Here is a 21,653-nt window from a genome sequence, read left to right on the forward strand (position 1 = left end):
TTTGAAAGTAGTTTGGTAGGAAAGAGGGTTATAAGAGAAGTGGAAGACATGTGGCAAATGTCATCAGGCCAGGAATTGAACCTGCAACCATTGGCATGAGGACTAAAGCCTCAATACATGGGTTGTGCTTTGCCCCTGCGCCCCCACAGCACCCATTAGAAAAACGTTTTGATTAGTTTTTAGTGCTACCATTAATAACCTGCAGGTGGTTTCCTCATTCCTATTCATTTGACGTGATGGAAAGTAAAGCTTAACATGGCTGGCACGAGATAAGCTTCACAGATAAGTTGTGGTTTAATGATTTTCACACTACATTCCCCAAAACCTCTCAGGCAACGCAGTGACGCAGCCTCACTCTCATTAAATGGAAAGGCACCAGATGTTTAAGGTGGACGAAAGTGGAATCGGATTGATATGATTATAATGTCTTATTTTATTTACCGTAAAACCTTTATTTTCACTTATCAAAGAGCTTAAGATGTGTAGGTTAGAGATTGTGAAGGTTGGTATGTTTTAGGTTTGCTCTTTCTTTGGTTGGTTCTCTTGGTTGTGCAAACCTTATCTCTGTTCTTTTGTTCCTGTTTATCATTAGTTGTGTTTATTTCCAGTAAAATTATGCAAACCAGGTTCTGCAGTTCATTGTTTGCAGATAAATTTCCCCTTTAGTTCAGTTTTCCTCCCTCTGGCTCCTCCTTTGTCACTATCTACGTAGTTAGACCCTGATGCTCAGTTTATACTCCCTGTTACTGTTCTGCTCATGTTGCCTCACATCCAGTGGAATTTCAGTGGAAATTTTCAGTTTGATGTTTTCTATATTCACTTATTGTCTTAGTTAATTATAGTCCCCTACAAACTGAATTCGTGAACGTGTCTTTATTGTGTGCAATATGTCTCCTCTTTCAGTGAGTCACAGTCTGAACATTCAACGTAAAAACCTGAAATGTTGAACCTGTTAAAGTTCAAATGCCTGAGTCATGCTGCACATCAATCTCTAAACGTTAATGTTAACAACGCACAAATTGGATCCCGTGCTTTGTCTAAATCCAGCAGTAAAAGAAGAAAAACTCTTCCAATTTGGCGAACAGATGAATAACAGAATTTCCAGGCAAGGTTGCTTTGTCACGAATTGAAAGGAATTCATGACAAACCATGACAGGAAGTAAGCAGAATCATTTGAATTGAAAAAAAAAGATAAATAAATAAAAAAATCTTACATTAAACAGAGAAGAACCCAAGAGTGTGACATGGGACACCAAGCCAAAAAAACGAAAAATTTTTAATAAGAAATAAAAAAGCATCTCTATTTTAGATTTTTCCAAAATATTTTTCCATCAATCCTTCCAGAGTCCTCTAAATGTTGTAACAAATATTGTGCACAATCTACTGCGTATATGGGTAGCAGTCATTAGTTTCTACTTTTACTTTTGTTTTCCGATACGTAGGAGCCTTTTATCAACTTCCTTAATTTCATTGATAGTGTAATTCTAGCACACACACGTAAAAAATTGCTTGTCAACTAAGATGAGACACAATCCTCATTTCCGCATTGATACATCTTCCTAAGAATATCTGTGAAGTGTCTGATAGCATATTAGCTTTCATTATGTCTCAGGAGGAGATTTCAATGACACAGGGATTCACTAGAGTGACTAAGAAGGAAAGTTATGGATGGCCAACAGTGTTTACAGACAGTCAAAGCAACAGCCATATTTGGGAAGTGTGAGCCTGCAGAGAAGGAAGGCCATGTTTTTATATAGGTGGGGTTGTTTAAAAATGTCAAATATGGGAAGCTGTGTGTTCACTGCCTTTAAGGCTATAAAGATACACTGTGATTACTGTGCTTTGGGAAACAATTCAGGTTCACTGAACTGCACTCGGATGTCGGAGTCTGAAATAAATCCTCCTATAATAAAATAAGTCTGTGCCTCAGTGTGTGATGCAGTGGAGTCAGAGCGTCAAGAAAGGTGGCAAGAAATCAGCAGACTGTTCAATGCTCCTCCTGGTGGATTTTATTCTTTGCTGTCTTTGTTTTCTGACATGAAAAACCTCACTAGTTTTAAACGGGATTAGAAACACACCTGCATTGCATTAATCTGTACCACTAAATAGGTCGAACCACACAACAAAATCTAAACTAATTTACATATTCATTCATATTCATCTACACAACTAAACGGTCTGCAAACTAAAACATTTAAAACAGCGCAAGTGGGAAGTTTCCTTTAAAGAGAATAAACAACGTAATACAAAAGGAAAATCCTCCATTTGGTTCTACCCAGTGACGCAATCAGTGGCACCAATTCAAAGAGGAAATGTTGGCCAGCCGTCCCACACACCTGACCTGGCTGCAGTACCTGAAGGGACAAACAATGGTGAGCATAAAAGAAACAAACAGAAGTAATTCACCAGAAATTCACCTTGTAACAGAAGAAACATTCATATTTATTTAATGATTTAGTAGTGTTGACTATAAAAAAAAAACATGGATGTAAATTGCAACATAATGCTACCACAAACAAACCTCCTTTCTTAGACAGTGTATATTTTGTGTCCAGACATAAAGTCACATATTTATTGGTTGTAATTCACCTACTTGACCATGATTGCATTTAAACACACAACTTTGAGGACTTGCTTGTAGAGTTATGTCTGCGGATCATTTGGACAGGAAAAAAGTCAGGAATCAGTCACCAAGCTGCGAAATATCAGTGTTGGTTTCATAAATCCACTTCTAAATATTCGATTGAAACAAATAAAAAATTGTAATCCTGAGCATTTTGTGCAAATGTAGAGTAGCCAGTATAACTTAGAATGTGATACAATGCTACTTTTCTTTGGTCAACTATCTAGCATTTGTATTTTCTGGGAGCATGATGTCATGTCAGGAGCAACGGCAGTGATTGCAAAAGCAGCAATTCTTCATATTTAAGATGATAACATAATTCTTGAGACAACACTGGAAAACCTCAGAGTTTGTGTATGTTTACACTGGATGAGTCATGGTGGGATAAAGGAGGTGGAAACAGGAGTCAGAACGGAAGAGGAGTGGAGAGCGTTGAAGCGCATACAGATTTTCTACAATAACTGGTTTCTGTCAGTATATTATGTCTTACAAACACAGGACTATCCAGTCTTGAGTCATCCATTTTTCCTTTGTATTGTGTTTCCAAGGATACAAACTTTCTTGACAATTTTTAAAATGATCTATAAAAGTATTTTTTTTACTTATTCTCTGATAAGTGATCCTTATACATGCATTCCTGTGGTTTTCTATAAAATAATTAGTTTCTTCATATTTCTACAATAATTTAATTCAAAACAAATGGAAATACAAATTATGCAAATAAACAAACAAAAAGGGTTTCAACATCCCCTTAACTTATTTACAATAGAGCAACACAAAGTTGGGGAAGTGGAAGGAAAGCCATAGAAAACCTGAAATGTTTACCTTTTTTACTCTTAACGCTAATTTTAAAAAAAAGTGCAGTAAGCTGCCTTCAGAAGTCCTTAAAAACATTAAATAAAGCACTAGTTACTTATTGAAGCACACTTATTTTACACCAGGATCTTAAAGTTGATCCTGCAGTGAGTTTTACATATATTTTACAAAAATATTTTATCTTTTTTTTCTTCACATTTCTAGAAGAAATGTGAAGAAATGTGTGAAGAAATGTGGAATGTCGTGTCAGTGTAAATCAGAAGTTCATTCGAGAAGACCACTGAAGAAAAAGCATCATGAAGGTCAGAGCAGCATGACGGTTGATTGGAAGATGGATGGAGCGAAAGAGAGGCATGTTAGCAGCTGCAAAGGACTGCAAACTATGTAAGACACTTGATCTGTATGACACACGGATTTCATCTACCTAATCTGAAGACCAAAAGACAAACATTTAAGATTTGCAAAGCAATTAAAGACACACCCATACAGATTTGCAGCTGTACCTGCAGCCAGAATGGCTTTTACAAAGTATCGACTCAGGGCAGAAGAATTTAAATGCCCTCCGCACAGTTCAGATTTTTATTGATGAAATAAAGAACCTTTATTCACTTAGCAACTATGTACTACTGTGTGTTAATATTTCACCAAAATTTCTACTAAAATAATTTGAAATTTGCGTGGCGTGACAAAACGTGAATCATCAAGTATCAGTTATCCAAGTTCTCAGAAATGAAAATTCCTGGAGTTTAGGTCGCTGTCACAGCTTGCTGTGGATGTTTGAAAACACAACTAGATGATCTGTGAATGAACCTGCAGCTGGTTTAAACTGACCTAAACCGCTCTGAAGTGCTTCATGTTTGTAGTAACATCATTACTCACTCTGAAAGTAAGCTTTGTAGCCAAGGAACATCCTTTGACATTTGTCATCACTCTGTAAACTAAGGAAGTAGGAATATCTGATGAAACATGACATCATTCTTTTTTAAATCCAGCATTTTGTGGCATAAACTGGTGGGAATTAACATCATTTTATCCTAAATAATGATTTTTTTTATTTTTTTTTTTTGGTGTTTGCTTGTAAGACAGATGAAACCTTTAAGGAAAATAATACATAATATTTTTCTCTGGCATTTTGCTTGTGCTTCTTAAATAATTAGATCATAGAATAGAATAGAATAGAATAGAATAGAATAGAATAGAATAGAATAGAATAGAATAGAATAGAAACAACCTTTATTGGGAAAGAGCAGCACCAAATATAAAGGTTCACAAAAGAAGTTCTTAAAGTTTTAAAACTATTTATATAAAAAACAAGATTAATAATTATACTTTACATAACTATAACAGAAATAGACACATTGGACTATTCACATGTCAAATATCATATCAGTATGGAAAAACAGACATGCAATAATCTTGGAAATGTTAAATAAAAATGAGTAAGAACAGAGCAAATGATTGTGCAAATTCCATTCAGCATGTATGGAAATACTTAGTTTTGTTGGGAGCAGTAATGGATATGAATCTTCCATTTTATAATATGTTTATCACACAACTAGAGGTAAACATTGTAAATCTTTAGTTGACATTTTTCCTTCATTTTGTTGATTCGCTGTTACAGCAGCCCTTCCCGTTTACTCCATGCTGCTGCAGCTCCTCCCTGTGGTGTTGAAGAAGCTTCCAGACACTGGGAAAAGCCCTCACCCACCCCACCCACCCGCCCACTCTCCCCTCTGCCTCACCCGCCCGCCCGCCCACTCTCCCCTCCCCTCCCCTCAGCCAGACAAAACCAGCATGGAAAATAAACAAATGAACGAGTGCATGAATGAATGAAAAACGTTTTTGCAAACGTCATATTTGAAAAACGGAAACACTAACAAAGCAGAATAGTGACTAACATCCACAAACGGTTATCAACAATATAACAGGGACTGGACAAAAATGTATGCGGGTGAGAGCTGACTAGCCTTTCCCTTCTTCCTGTATGTAGGCGAAGACGTTACGCAACAGAAACACTCACAAGAGCAATCAGGGTGTCTTTTCCACTCACCTGCTGACTGAGCGCCACCTCGCCCTGTCTCATGTGACTTTCTTATTTCTCAATGTCAGGAACACTGCAGATTATGAATTGGAAGATGACAAATAGGAAAATTACATCTGTAATTTTCAGATGATCTATATGCGAGTGAATGAATGAACAAATATTTTTCATTTAAGCACTTTAAATCAAAAAGAAGAACGAAATCCAACCCCTCCTCCGGTTTTCTGGATCAAAATTTTCTGGGTCAAAATTGGAGAAGGGCTTTATTTTTACTGAATTTCTACCTTTGCAGGATGAGCTTTTTAATGTTTCTTACTGTGTCCAGGCTCAAAACATTTTTACATTTGTTTTTCTGTCATTTATACCAGTACATATTCCAAATAACAACCTAATTTTGTTCAGTAATACTGCAAACACACACAAAGGAGAAAAATGTGAAATAATAAACTGAATTAAAACTGAAAATGGCATTAGAATAGAATCCTAAAATATATTAGGATGATAAGCAGATGGTTCCTCAGCATTTTGAAAGACTTTTCTCTGTTTAAACCTTAGATGTTTATTTTGGTTTCCTTCGACTGAGGAGGTAAGAGTGAACCACGGAGCTGTCTGAGGTCTTCAGGAAGAAAACTCATTAAGTTTGTGAGTCAGAGAAGGATTTAAAGAGCTGTCAAACAAATATGAAATCAGACGTTCCACGGTACAGTAAATAGTCTACAAGTGGAGGATGTTCAACTAGCATCTCAATGAAGCTACAGAGAAAAGCTAGCAATTATAATGGCCAGGTTCCTGTAATAATACCCAAAACAAAAAGGGTCACTTTGTAACTGACATAGAAACAAGACTGTAAAAGAAATCTAGATTTCAGTGCTATTTTTTTGTTCAGTCATTATAATAAGTAAGGAAATAGGACATATAACAGAAGTAGAGAAACTAAGGAGCTAAAACTAGAAGATAAGATAATTGATAAACTGAGGTCCATTGCAAAAGCTCTGAATCACTTCTCTGATGAATCCTGTCCTGTCAGAGCCCTCACATTACCAGCTTTTCATGCATGTGCACAGGCCTGCAGATGTGGGTGCCATGCGTCCCTCCCCACCCCCCACTTGCCATGTCGAAACATTTCCTTAGAATGGGCTTTTTTCTGAACTTTTAAATATTTCTCTTCACAAAACTATGCTAAACATGTACAAAGTTAGCTGAAGCTCAAATTATACTATGCAATTTTAGTTATGCTACTTTATGCTGACCACAAAACTTTCCTAAACGAGACTCATTCTCAACAAGCCAAATAAGAAACTAATTTTAATCTAGTTTGCAAGACCATTTACTTACTGAACATAGCCAAACATTTTCAGTAAGTCGAGACCTAATTCAGAACATGCAAAACTGTTTCCTGTTACCAGAGTTATTACAAACCATTGTGACGTTTCTTAACCTTAGCTCCACCTGTTCCTTTTTTCATATGTCATGCAGCTATTAGGGCACATTGCAAGCTATGCTTCATGCTAATTTTTATTTCTTTTTTGTTTTTGTATTTTATGCTAAAATGGTTATAACTCTGTTATAAAAACTTCCTCTTCTTGGGCTTAGATAATATCAGAGCATAAACTTTCACATAGTTTTTTTTTTAATGTATACATTTGAACAGTTAATGAATGAGAATTTTGTATGATACAATCAGTAAGTCAATGCTTTTGTACTTGATTACATTTTTCTGTAATCGAATACCTAAAAATGACAATTTTATCCTGTTTCTTATGTTTTTGGCATTTAATTTTATTGCTATAGTTAGGACATTTGCACCATTGTATAAGCTGGAAAACATTTAGAGAAGAAAGGTCATTGCTCACCATGAATCACAAAGAAAGTGGCTCAGACCAGTGTTCGTTTCCCTTAAGTCCTTTCAGACGCTACGACTGGCAAGCATCTGTGCAGACATAACATTTGGATGAAAAAACCTTTTATGTGTAACTTGCCTCTCTTGGTTTTCCATTTTTGTTTCTATGTATTCTTTGTTTCAAGTAGCTTATTTACTCTCTTGCATATTCCTCAAACTTTTGCACATTTGTCAAACAAAAACTTTAATGCCCACTGTATTATCCAAATGTAATGTTACACATCAACACAAACTAGTATACAGCTTTAGTGGAAGGACATATGGCTTTATTGAAGAGGTTTGCAATACTGCATTTTTTGGTATCGATATGACACCAAGTAAATACTGGGCCATATTGCTGATAATGATGTGACACTTTTTGTTATTTATATTTTAATAATATCGTCAAACTTCTGACCATTGTGTGTCTTTGTGGGGAAACAGGGATTTTTTGCTGTTGAATTATTTTGTTAAAACCTCGGACAGAATTTGGACAAAGTTGATAGGCCTCTAAAAATACTTTAACATATCAAAAAGATAAGCTAAAACTATAGAAAAACAAAACAAATTTCTGTGCATTTTATCCCAAATAAATATTTTATGTAGTTGAGAGTCCTAGAGTCAACACTATCAACACTAGGATATCGTGTCTATATTGTCGACTTGGTATCAATATTGTCTATATTTTTGGATCGATCCGCCCACAAACATATGCACGAAGGTGCTCTGGCCAGATTAGACTGACAGTAAAATTTCTGAGCAGCAGAGAAAAATCTTTGGAAACCAGAAAACTCTCAAAATCACAATGAACACATGGTGGTGGCAGCACGTTGCTGCAAGGAGAACTGAAGCTGATCAGACCTGAAGAGGATATGAATTGTATTTCTGCTGTTTGCTCCTGTTACACAGTTCCTTCAGACTCTCTTCAAGAGGCAGACTTAAAGCTTTCCATCTATGCATCTCCATTGTTATGGATTCTGTCTTTTCCTCCATCTCTTTTAGCCTCTTATCTGCTTACACGCACACACTGCAGCTTACATAACTATGTTTATGTGTGACTGCTGCCAGACATATGTAAGCAGACTAAAACTGATTAGACTGCCCGTTAGGGAGAAGAATAAAAAGCTGAACTTGCCCTACAATCTTTGCCTCACTTGGTTTCACCCCTAAGGTGAGCTCAGTGTGGCCCAGCACTGGACGGTGAAGGTAACTCTGTACCTGTTCCATTTGTATGACTTGTAACATTTGATCATATTCTGGTATTAAAGCCTGCTTTCATATATAACCAATTTTCATTACATCTCAAAGTAATTTACACTGAGGGGTTCTGGCCGGGTACTGAAACTGGTTAACCAACCTGGGTGGAGCACAGAGACAAAAAATTAATGAAGTCCAACACCATCAAGAGACTAGAGTGGAGGTTGACCTCCCAACAGAACAAAGACTTCAAAGATGCAACCAGAACTACAATGGTATTATTGGATCAAAGTATATTTGTGTGGAAAACCCAAAGTCCAATGCAATTATCAATTTGTAGAAAGAAGAAAATTGCTGCTCACAGATTGTCTCCATCCGATGTGATTTTAGCTTCACACACATTGCAGAAATATTTGGGCTAGAATTCCAGTCAGTAGATGTGCAAAGCTGTTATTTCTACAAAGAATCTGCTTCCTTCCACTTTATGGGATGATTTATTAGATAAAATCCTCCCAAACGTCTGCGGCTGCACGCAACGAAATGTGAAAAAGTCCCAGCACCTATGCAGTTCAGTATGAGCATTGATACAACATGAAGGTGTTAAGCTGAGCTTGTCGGTGCAATAGTCAAAGGATTTATTCAAACTGAAACTGGAAACTTCATTTTACGAGAAGTCATGTAAGTGAATTAGCCTCCAGCAGGGCAATTAACAATATAAAAGACTGAGTCATTTCAGGCTATTCTTTCTAGCACAAGATTCAGAAATATGTTTTACAGAGATGCTGTGTCAAAGTAAGTGAAATGCATGATACTTTGATGGATTTGATTGGATTTACTTCAGTTATTGACTGAGAAGCATGAATAACTTCAACTAAAAACACCATCTCAAATAACACCTACTTTACTATTAAATAGATTTAACATAGTGGTTCTTAATCCTGGTTCTCATGGCCCATTTCATGTTTTAAATGTGTCTCTGCTTCAGCACACCTGATTCATATCCTCTGGCATCTCATCACGTTCTGCAGAAGCCCGTTAATCATCCATCCACTAAACTTGGGAGTGTGGCAGAGGAAAGCACCTGAAATATGCAGGACAGTGGGCCCTGATGACCAGAGCTGAAAAACACCAGGATGTAAAGTAGCAAATATAAAGATATAAGAATGATCTTTATTTTCAGATTTTGCTCAAACAGTAATTTCAGTCAACGAAACTTTGTCATTTGTGTTTTTCAAAGAATGAAAAAAGTGATGAACTGCTTTGAACTTTGAAGTTTACAGGAAGGAATCTTAGCCCTAAGCATAATTTAACACCTGTGTAGACTTGCCTGCAGAAACTACCAGTATTTGGGGGAAATCGGGTCAAGGTGTATCACTCCAAGTTTGAAAGAGAAGCTGTTGTTTCATTGCAAAGCATATTTTGACCTCTACTTTACACCACTGCTGGGAAAGAAAGTCAACGGGAAAAAAAAACAGACCTCTTACGGGAATCACCTTTATAATTTCCATTAAATGACTTTAAAACTCATCACAGAGCAGAGCCACAAAACGCAGTAGGAGGCTCCACGAGGCATTCCTCAGGGTTGGCTTAAAATGTGGCGAGAGAGCAGGAAATGAAACTTCCCCATTAAGAGGAACAAACGTGTATTTACTTTGGCCATGTGAAAGAACATGTCTGGATTCTTACGCTAACAACGTAATCACTAGCAGATGTCATAATATTGGAAGTTCTTGTGTCCAAGAATGACTGAAAAGGAAAACTCCACTCTGGGCCAGAACAGAGGAAAGTTACTGAAATGTCTTCTGTTCTGCAGACTAAGCTCAGAAAATGTACAGTAGCTGATGCATGCAGTCCAAAGGCAGTTCACCATGTTGAAGAGCTGATGTTGCTAATCCTTCACGCTAATTAACAATTTTGTCATAAAGAAAATATTTATTTTACTCTTTAGAAATTAGGCTTTAAGTACTGTAAATCACAGACATGAATGCTGCATTTATTTAGGTGATGATGCATTTAGACTGTTATTACAGTGTAGAATTAGGGGGGGAAAAAGCTTTTCTGAGAATCATTGAGAACTTTTTGTTGGAACAGCAGGTTCTAGTTTATTATACTGATATAACAAACCATAGTAATTATACAAATATTTATAGTTTGTTGTTTTATGATAGATATTATTCAGTGCTAAAAGAAAAACCATGTATTCAGGGTAAAATACTACTTACACCCACAGAAATATTTAGTTAAAAGTCTCTTAACATCATACACCTCAACTGCAGACTTTCAGTCATTACCAAGGTCCTTGTATTAGTCTAGTTGAATATTAGATCACTCTTCCTTTCAGGATTTTAAAATTATTCTTAAAAAGTATTTAAAAGTCTGTTTTCTTGCTGCAGACTTCTCTTTTCAACATTATTGTTGGAAAGACAATCACAGAAACATAATTTTGACCTGTTTTCTCCATTCCAAAATGAGTTTCAGTGCATATTTAGGATCATTATTCTGTTTCAAAACCATTTTATGCATGAAGCTGAACAAGTTAAGCCCCCCATCAAGGCGTCAAGGTTAGGTTTCCAAACCTATAAACATGTCAACTGTCAAGCATGGTGGTGGTGACTTCATGATGAGGGTCTGTTCTGCTGCAACTTCAGCTACAAAACTTAACCCCAAATCAACAACTAGATGTGACACAGAACACAACTTGGTGTTCAGATGGATCACTGATGTCAAAATCACACAGAAAATTAACTTTCCTTCTTCACCTCAACCCCACTGATAGTTGTTGTTCTAAACTTTAAAGCCAGGCCTTCCAGGGAAGGCAACGAAATTAAATTAAGTCTTCCAGTTCTGACAAGTAAAAGTCATCCTGTTTCACTTGCTCGGGGACATTTTTTCTGAAAACTTCTGGAGGCAGCGGGTGTGGAGGTTACAGTTACTAACTGACAAGATTAAATCAAGTTAGATATCCCTGAGGGGGTAAAACTAACACGAAATATATTTACAGTGGCAAGACAAAAAGTTAACGATTAATTAAGATGCATCATATGATGATCAGCAGCAGCAGCTTGTGGTGATATTTGAAGAGTGAGCTAACAGATTGAATATATATAGATTGGTTTCCAACAACAGAAACACCCAGTTAGAAATAATAATAGGTTGACATCATGTCCGTTTTCAGCTCAGTGACAATAAACGACTATCTAACCAACATTAAGTTGTCCAACTTAATTCCCAGGCATTACGGGTTTCAACTGTAATTTTTTCACTTATTTTTTTTGCCAAAAAGCTTTGCATAACTGCATTACACTCCATGAAACAATCACACTGATCAAACAAAATAAAACAAGACATTCAATGTATTTTTAAATGAGGGCCTACCTCATTGAAAGGGAACAACGCCCCCCGATTCGTCGATCAGATGTATTCATCAGACCCAGGTAATGATAGAACCCGCTGCCAAAATCCCTATAGTTTAGCACACTAGTAGGGAGGAATGACCTCCATCCCACCTGTAAAACAAAGAGGTGAAACATTGGAATTATATTTATGTAACTTACACAGGATAAAATACAGCTGATGCAAAAAGCTGAATTGTAGTCTAAATCTAGTCTCTGTATTATGCAGAGGGTTCTGACCCTTGGATATTGAGATTTGCTGGAGGTGTGAACTCTGTTCAAGTTTTAATTTTTACCCAGCTGCTAACATTTGTGCGTGACATACAATATGCGCCTGTTCGATGCTATGAAGCTTACCGGAAATTGCCTGTACTAAAGACAACCATCCTGCACTGCAAAGAGAGAAGTTACAAACGGAACAAGGCAGCTGGGAATGTGATTTCAATATTTGGAACATGAACTGAACAGCTGCGTTTACTCCCTCCGCTGCCTAAAACCACAGGCGGACACCAGTCCTAAAACAGTGCAGAAAACTAATATTGTCATTCATATCTTCTCTTTCTGTTTTGCTGAATAACCTGGTTGAAATTCTACTTCAATGGGAGAAATTCCAGATGGAGCAGTGAAGAGAGATGAGAATCAAGCGGATTTGAGTTGGAAGTCAGTGGCCAGGCTCGCCTAAATCTAGCATTTAAGATAGAGGTGACCTCCTGTCGGCACAAGTTTCTCCATAGCTGCTTCTCAGGTCCGTCTCCCATTTAATCCTTGAACCATCCAAATCAAGTGTTGGTAGCATTGACATAAGGGCTGTACACATCCTTGAGATAGTTTTAAACAACTGCTGGCTTGACATAGATGCCTAATAGGAGATCTTTATTCATCAAACTATACTTCTTTTGTAACTGGCAATCTCTGTTTTAAAAAAATAATTTAAGAAATGTGAAGAAAATGATTAATAAATACCTAACAATGCAAGGTAAAACGACATTTATGTCGATGTTGAGTAGATGTAAACTTATGAGTGAGCTATTCCTACCCTCATTTCTTGATCATTATCTCATTGTGGCATCTGAAGCTTGCATAAACTTCCGTGAAACATTGTTGACAAATGACTGATGCCGTTTGCCCAGCTTTCCACTATCAAGTGCATGATCAAGAGAAACAGGAATAGGTGGTGCTTTTTTTAGCTCTCCAACTGAATCCAAGGAATGTACACATGGCCCAGTCACCTGAGGTGTATCAGGAAAACAAATGGCGTATTTAACTTACCAAAAACACAGCATGTGGGAGAAACAGAGAGAAAGATATATACATGTAAATCTTTCAGGCTTACATTCATAACATAGTAATGTGGGCTATTTACATTCCTCACCTTTACGTCATGTTTCTTCTCTGCCTCTCTGTCCTTTGTGAGAAACACTTAGGTGTAAAGAAACATTACACCAAAAACTATAAAAGGCATGTTTGAAATGACTTATCGCCACATTTCCAATTACACATAGAAAGGGTATCCTGCAAGAAATATTTATTAGTCATAGAATCATGCATTACACCAGCTATCGGTTGCAACAGAAACTATGGTGACAGAACAACTTAAAAATTGTAAACGTTACATATCTTTTTTTATCCTCACCTGATCTTGTCTTTCTGTAGACTGTTAAGGTGGAACATGCTGGCAGACGTAAATCTATATTTATAAACTAAACAGGTACACAGTGTGTTGGTGCGTCATAAAGAACGCATAAATGTGAAGTTCTATCAGTGAACCTGAGCAAAACTCACTGGTCTCCTTGCAAGAAGAGATTATTTTATCATCCTAGATTATCTCAAAAGTCATTTTTTAATAAATTTTTGAACTACTGAGACCTATTTACAGTTTTTAGCCTTCCTACCTTTGTTTTCATTAATTATTTTAAGATCAAAGGTCACATAAGGTCATGGAAAGATGCTGAAAAACACAAGGTGTTGCGCAATTTAGTGCGTTTCGGTTCCATTAACAAACAAAAGAGGAAAAAAAGGCGACTCAAAGACCGACTGACGAGCAGAGCAGGAGTTTAAATGAGCTACTCAACCACCGCTGTGTTCATGAGAGGCTTATTAATAATCGAGAANTGGAATTATATTTATGTAACTTACACAGGATAAAATACAGCTGATGCAAAAAGCTGAATTGTAGTCTAAATCTAGCCTCTGTATTATGCAGAGGGTTCTGACCCTTGGATATTGAGATTTGCTGGAGGTGTGAACTCTGTTCAAGTTTTAATTTTTACCCAGCTGCTAACATTTGTGCGTGACATACAATATGCGCCTGTTCGATGCTATGAAGCTTACCGGAAATTGCCTGTACTAAAGACAACCATCCTGCACTGCAAAGAGAGAAGTTACAAACGGAACAAGGCAGCTGGGAATGTGATTTCAATATTTGGAACATGAACTGAACAGCTGCGTTTACTCCCTCCGCTGCCTAAAACCACAGGCAGACACCAGTCCTAAAACAGTGCAGAAAACTAATATTGTCATTCATATCTTCTCTTTCTGTTTTGCTGAATAACCTGGTTGAAATTCTACTTCAATGGGAGAAATTCCAGATGGAGCAGTGAAGAGAGATGAGAATCAAGCGGATTTGAGTTGGAAGTCAGTGGCCAGGCTCGCCTAAATCTAGCATTTAAGATAGAGGTGACCTCCTGTCGGCACAAGTTTCTCCATAGCTGCTTCTCAGGTCCGTCTCCCATTTAATCCTTGAACCATCCAAATCAAGTGTTGGTAGCATTGACATAAGGGCTGTACACATCCTTGAGATAGTTTTAAACAACTGCTGGCTTGACATAGATGCCTAATAGGAGATCTTTATTCATCAAACTATACTTCTTTTGTAACTGGCAATCTCTGTTTTAAAAAAATAATTTAAGAAATGTGAAGAAAATGATTAATAAATACCTAACAATGCAAGGTAAAACGACATTTATGTCGATGTTGAGTAGATGTAAACTTATGAGTGAGCTATTCCTACCCTCATTTCTTGATCATTATCTCATTGTGGCATCTGAAGCTTGCATAAACTTCCGTGAAACATTGTTGACAAATGACTGATGCCGTTTGCCCAGCTTTCCACTATCAAGTGCATGATCAAGAGAAACAGGAATAGGTGGTGCTTTTTTTAGCTCTCCAACTGAATCCAAGGAATGTACACATGGCCCAGTCACCTGAGGTGTATCAGGAAAACAAATGGCGTATTTAACTTACCAAAAACACAGCATGTGGGAGAAACAGAGAGAAAGATATATACATGTAAATCTTTCAGGCTTACATTCATAACATAGTAATGTGGGCTATTTACATTCCTCACCTTTACGTCATGTTTCTTCTCTGCCTCTCTGTCCTTTGTGAGAAACACTTAGGTGTAAAGAAACATTACACCAAAAACTATAAAAGGCATGTTTGAAATGACTTATCGCCACATTTCCAATTACACATAGAAAGGGTATCCTGCAAGAAATATTTATTAGTCATAGAATCATGCATTACACCAGCTATCGGTTGCAACAGAAACTATGGTGACAGAACAACTTAAAAATTGTAAACGTTACATATCTTTTTTTATCCTCACCTGATCTTGTCTTTCTGTAGACTGTTAAGGTGGAACATGCTGGCAGACGTAAATCTATATTTATAAACTAAACAGGTACACAGTGTGTTGGTGCGTCATAAAGAACGCATAAATGTGAAGTTCTATCAGTGAACCTGAGCAAAACTCACTGGTCTCCTTGCAAGAAGAGATTATTTTATCATCCTAGATTATCTCAAAAGTCATTTTTTAATAAATTTTTGAACTACTGAGACCTATTTACAGTTTTTAGCCTTCCTACCTTTGTTTTCATTAATTATTTTAAGATCAAAGGTCACATAAGGTCATGGAAAGATGCTGAAAAACACAAGGTGTTGCGCAATTTAGTGCGTTTCGGTTCCATTAACAAACAAAAGAGGAAAAAAAGGCGACTCAAAGACCGACTGACGAGCAGAGCAGGAGTTTAAATGAGCTACTCAACCACCGCTGTGTTCATGAGAGGCTTATTAATAATCGAGAATGTTGTGTTTTCAAAGTAATCTTTGCTCGGCTTGCGGGGCGCAGGCGGTTGCCACGGCAACGGGTGTGCTTAAACCACAAAGAGACAGAGAGTAAAAAGGTCGGAGTGGTTTTGCGTTGATGCCTGTTCGGGTTGTTTTACCTTTGTTTACCTTTGCTGTGGCTCATCACACCTGCTGTAGTTTCCGAACAATAAACGACAAACTTGGACTAATGACCTCGTTCGTTTGTGAGCATACGTCACAACAAACATCAAATAGGACAAATATACCTCAGTGATTCTTGAGAATAGGGACAAAATGGGTTTTAATTTTCCCATAATTTTTTTTTGTTATTTCTCAACCTTATGTATGCAAATATGACAAATAATGTTTAGGAAATGTAAAGATGCTAAGGTACAGGCTCCCAGTTGCAACATTTTTTTTAAAAATTAAATTTTTAATCGACCTGGCCTAGAACGTTGTCATCACCATCTGACAAAAATAAATTAAATATAATTTTTAATGACCCTATTAGTGATATTTTTTACTAATTTTACAGACAAATGCTTCTCAAGAAACAAAAGAAATATTATTTAAAACCAAAAACAACAAAAAGGCCATCTGACGGAGGTGACAGTGCATGACAGTTGACACAGAACTGAAGGTGGTGACAAACTAGTGAATAAATTGAAAAACTTGGTACTTGTGAAGTAATGCAATTCATGTAAAATACATTAAAATGAATTAGTTGCACATTTAAGTGAGATTTGACAACAATTTCACTGAAAGAGTCAGAAAAACTCTGATGGAGTTGACATCTGACGGAGTTGACAAAAAGCCAAACTATCTCAATTTATATGATGTTGTTCTGAAGGAAGCCATATTATAGCTCATCAGGTCCATTAAATCTTTACAATATACAAAAATTTAGCTTTTATTTCACAAAATTTCATCAAAGTTTTGTAAATTGTCAGTTATGGAGTTGACACATCATGGTTGTGACAAACAACTTAGAAATAAAAACAAGAAAAAACTAAAGAATAATATAAGCTAACCAGAGCTAACTAGCCCTCCTAGCAAAGGAAGAGAAAAGACGACGTCATGGGGTCCTCAGAAGTTCTGGTGCCCCCCAATAATGCCTGTTGTTTTAACATTCTTTTCATTTCTGACGGTGTTGACAAAAACTAGAGACAAATTTCAATGGAGTTGGAAAATATATAAAAATTATTTTTAATTCAATTTATTGATACCTCTATAATTATTTATATGACTACTTATACTTAATTGTCACAATATATAATTTTAGTATTTCTTTAATTATTTTAAACTATTATAATGTGTTGAGTTCTGCTCCTGGACAAGGGCTTTTACAGGCATCATCCACCAACTACAATGTTTAAAATAAAAAAATATTCAGCAAATACCTGGAAAATATACATTGTTGTGCTCACATGACCCAGGTTAGTTGAGTCAGATATTTGAAAAAATTATATTTTGTGTATATTTTATTCAAATGTTGTGCTTTATCCATAGGACCTGTTTTGTCCCTATTCTCAAGAATCACTGACCTAATTAAGTTTTAACAAATTCTACCGCGATAATTATGTGAACTTAAATTAATTATATCCCGACTTCAGAAGATTTGCCTTTACCTTTACTGGGCTCATTGGTTCCTCCTATCAGTCTGTAGTTTCTCATATTGAGGTCATCAAACCAAATTTCAGATCTACCATGACTGACACCTGCTGGGGTCAGGTTTCCAACCAGCTTCTGACTGAGAAACCAGTAAGCTGCTCCCAGTGTCAGAATCTCACTGAGGAAGAAACTGTGTTAGGTTTTCTGTCACTTTATTATTTCTGCTATAACTGATGCATATTTGCATAGAAAATAAGTCAATAGAGTTTAATTTGCAATTTTTATGTCTTTGTGTCATGAGGTAGATCTCAGGTGGCTGGTCAGAGGAAAAGTAGATCTTGCTCTCCCCTGCCTTATTGCATACATCAGTAGCATGTTATTAGACTGGCGCCTAAATTGGCTGATAAAACTGCATTTTGTTAAAGGTGAGAACAATTAACTAAAGATGAAATCATTAAATAAAGACTTAATGTTTTATGTAACCAAGAAACAAAAATCCTAAAAGTAAAAGACTGACCTCTAGTGTTTTAGGTTTTAAAAGACTAAAGATTTCAAAAACATGGCTATCTACAAAAAATAAAGACAATTAAATACAACCACCAGCAAAACTGCTCCTCATCAAATATTTTATCCCTCTTGCTGTATATAACTAAATTTTTACAGTTTATTGCAAAAAAAAAACCTTTAATTCATTTTTGATTAATGAGCATATCATGATTTTCACAACTTTTACATCTCATTTTGCTTGTAGGTCATGATAGTTATGTTTCTTTCAATGTCCCAAATACAGAAATATGTGTAAAATATTTTTTCCTTACCCAGAAATTAAAAGCGCTCTGTGGTGAGGCAGTCTGTAACTGTCACTGCTGAGAATGAAAACAAATATAAGCAAAAATTAAAAGTTTACGCTCTCATCGCTGTCTGATCAGCATTGCTACTCTGTTGCACAGAGACGTTGGAACAGCCATTCCTCCCAGTACCAGGATGAATTATTTTAGTGAACAGAGCATTTGCAAAGCGTTGATGCAGCAAGTAAAGTTTTGCCCATAAGGCTTAAATTGTGCTGCTGATGCTGCAGCTCATTATCGTGGGTAAACATGCAAGAGAAACATTTGGTAAGAGCAGTTTCAGATTTCATATAATGAAGGGATCTTTGGACGTCTGCAGATGTTTTGTGCTGATAGTTGACATTTAAAAGGCAAAAACTAATCTGCTGGACAATAATACATTTTATTACCTGGGAAACTTTATGCTCAAAAACTTCCTGTGTGATCTGGCTGCTGGCTCCTCTAGAATTATCTTATTTCACAGGAGCAATAAATCTATTGTTTCTTTTTTCACAGATCTTCTCTGTGTCTCTTAGTTTCCTGGATTTTTGAGGAAATTAAGACCAGTTTTTTTATTCTGTTCCATTTTTCCATTTGACATTTTCCCATTACAAGGGTATTTTTCTGTAAAAAAAAAATAATTTTCTCTTTCTCAAAGTAGGCTATTGTGTCTTTGCTTTTTAAAGAGACATGCATCAAAATTCTCCTTTGGGGTTTAAAAAAAACAATGTAATAGCAAAAATATTATATGACTGTGACGTCTTCAGAAAAATGGTTGTACTCCATTAAATGTGCACCAAAATCCACATTTTGTCTGGCTCTTAAAATCTTTCATTACTGTTTGTTATTGTTGTATATCGTGACTTATTGAGGCTGACAGGCAGATAGATGACAGGTCTAATTTAGAGCTGTAATTTGATCCTGCCACACACCGTTAAAACAAAAAAAGATGACTTCCATTTTAAGCAACCGATGCTCATCCGGTAGCGTAACCTAACCTGACATACATTCCCTGTGTGCCTGAATATAAAAGTCCAGTAAATCCTTTAAGCCAATAAATGCAGGGCACAGACAGAGAGTTGAAGGACAGAAGTTAAACGCCATTCCACGAACTGTTCCCAGGACAGGTGATCTGAATGTGAAGACTGCTGTGATTCAACGCGGAGAGGCAGTTCTTATGACTCATGCAGGGAGACAGGAGCATAAAGGAGGTTTCCTTCTGCATCTGGAACATTTCCAGATGAAACTGTGCAAATGCATTCACTCATAATGTCCTAAAATGAGGCACTGGAGTTGAAACTAATCATGTTTAATCTGAAACATGAAAGATGAACAAAGATGAACAGCAACATGATTATAACTTTATTTTTCTATTTATTCTTTATTTTTTAGCATACTGCCAAACCACATACCAAAGAAAATAATATTTTCTCTACTGCATTTATGCTCAGTACTCACTTGTTCATACTTTACAAATTTGAATTTTATTTAAAAATGTTTCAACTAACTTATGCTAATAATACTTAGAAATTATGTATTTTTAAGTTGCAGTTTCCTTTTGATGCTTTATTTTAAGATAAGATATAAAGTCTAAGATGGCCCTGTGTCCAGAATTATTTAATATCAATTACATTTGGGCATTTTCAGGCATTAACTATCTGTTTAAGGTTATTCCTTAAACATTTAGATTTAGGTCTAAACTTTGAATAGGCCATTGCAAAACCTTTACTGTGGCGATTTAGAGGAGGACTTACTGCTGTATTTTGGATCATTAATTCAAGTGTATTTGAACTCGTATTCACCAGCTGATGCTCAGATATTTTCCTCCCAGGTTTTCTTGCTGACAGGAGGAGTCAACCAGAAGACTAAGTCAAGCCCTGTAGGCAGAGCAGCCATGGTGCCTTTGGAGCACCAGATGTTTGATTGTTGCTGTGATGTTATTTTTCTGAAGTGCTCTGATAGTTTTATGCTGCATTTGACAGGATTCACTCACTTTTCTTTGTTTGTTTGTTTTTTGGTCAGTTTTTCCTGGCAACCCTTCCACGTGTGGCATTTTTAAAATTTACTTTGTCTCCTATCTTGATTGTTTTTTTCCAAACTCAAACTGAGCCATAAAGTATGATGCTTGTAGGTGTGTTGCTTATGATATCTCTTAGCCTACTTCATGCGGTCAGACAGGTTCAGTTTGGGTGATTTCTTGATTCTACAGGTCTGTCTGTATTCTGGTTTTATTTCCCATGATAAATAAAATTATAATTTGGCATTTTGTATCTATATTGACAGTATGTATGTAAATATGCATGTACAGACCCAGTCAAAAATAGAGATAAGGAAGAAACTCCAATTATTTCAGGAACTTTATCATTAGTTGGAACATGTTATATGAATTAATTACACACAGATGAATGTTTACATGCTTTTGTTTATGTTAATTATGATTACAGTTAATGAAAATATGATTTAAATTTAAATATTACATCTAATCAGTAACAAAAACTATTTTTAAATGTAGAAATGTGTAATTAATGAAAACTATGTTTAATACCTATTCAAAGGTTATTTTTCAAAAGTTGCTTTTATCTAACAAACAACTCATAAGAACTTATATTCTAATTTATTAAATATGAACAAATGTCCTGTTTTGTTTTAACTTGTAGACCATTGCCCTTCATTCACCCTTGAATGGAGCTCATATGTCCTTGATTCTTCTTTTTCTTCTTCATCTTGATTTTTCTTTTTATAGTTATTTTAAGGAATGGAATAGTAAAATGTCTGACCATGGCTCAAGGCTTTAGGATAAACAAAGTCAATGTTTTTCAGAAATCTGAAAAAAGTATTTAAAAATTGTCTTGAGAACACTTTAAACGTAGACCTTTTATTTTAAGCTCCTGTGACGGAAAATAAAGTCTGAATGAGTTTGATAGGTGAACAATGGAAATATTTGTTTTGAAAATAGTTGTGAGACACATGATTCGGCGTCATTGCTTCTTCCTTAGCCCCTAGCCAACGTTGTTTTGAAAGACTTGCATCATGTGGTCGTGTTGCGTGAAGCTTCATGCCTGGAAGAAGTTTCAATTTCTGACAAAATCCCTTTTATTTGAAAGTTCATCTCTGGGATTTTTGGTTCTGTTGCTTGAGTTAACTCCATCCATGCCATTTATGCCAGAGAACTGCAACA

General features: G+C 36.1%; 2 long non-coding RNA genes across 2 annotated transcripts; one reads left to right on the forward strand and one right to left on the reverse strand.

Annotated features, from left to right (window-relative positions):
• Positions 1–931: 931 nt before the first annotated feature.
• Positions 932–16,114, forward strand: LOC107836080 (uncharacterized). The gene is made up of 3 exons (XR_001661925.1): positions 932–942; positions 13,721–13,732; positions 16,032–16,114. It is a non-coding gene; the product is annotated as an uncharacterized LOC107836080 (long non-coding RNA).
• LOC107836079 (uncharacterized) lies at positions 16,046–17,747 on the reverse strand. The gene is made up of 2 exons (XR_001661924.1): positions 17,582–17,747; positions 16,046–16,303 (listed from the first exon to the last, which is right to left on the reverse strand). It is a non-coding gene; the product is annotated as an uncharacterized LOC107836079 (long non-coding RNA).
• Positions 17,748–21,653: the final 3,906 nt, after the last annotated feature.

This window comes from Poecilia formosa, unplaced genomic scaffold, assembly GCF_000485575.1.
Source record: "Poecilia formosa unplaced genomic scaffold, Poecilia_formosa-5.1.2 Scaffold38, whole genome shotgun sequence".
NCBI lineage: Eukaryota > Metazoa > Chordata > Actinopteri > Cyprinodontiformes > Poeciliidae > Poecilia > Poecilia formosa.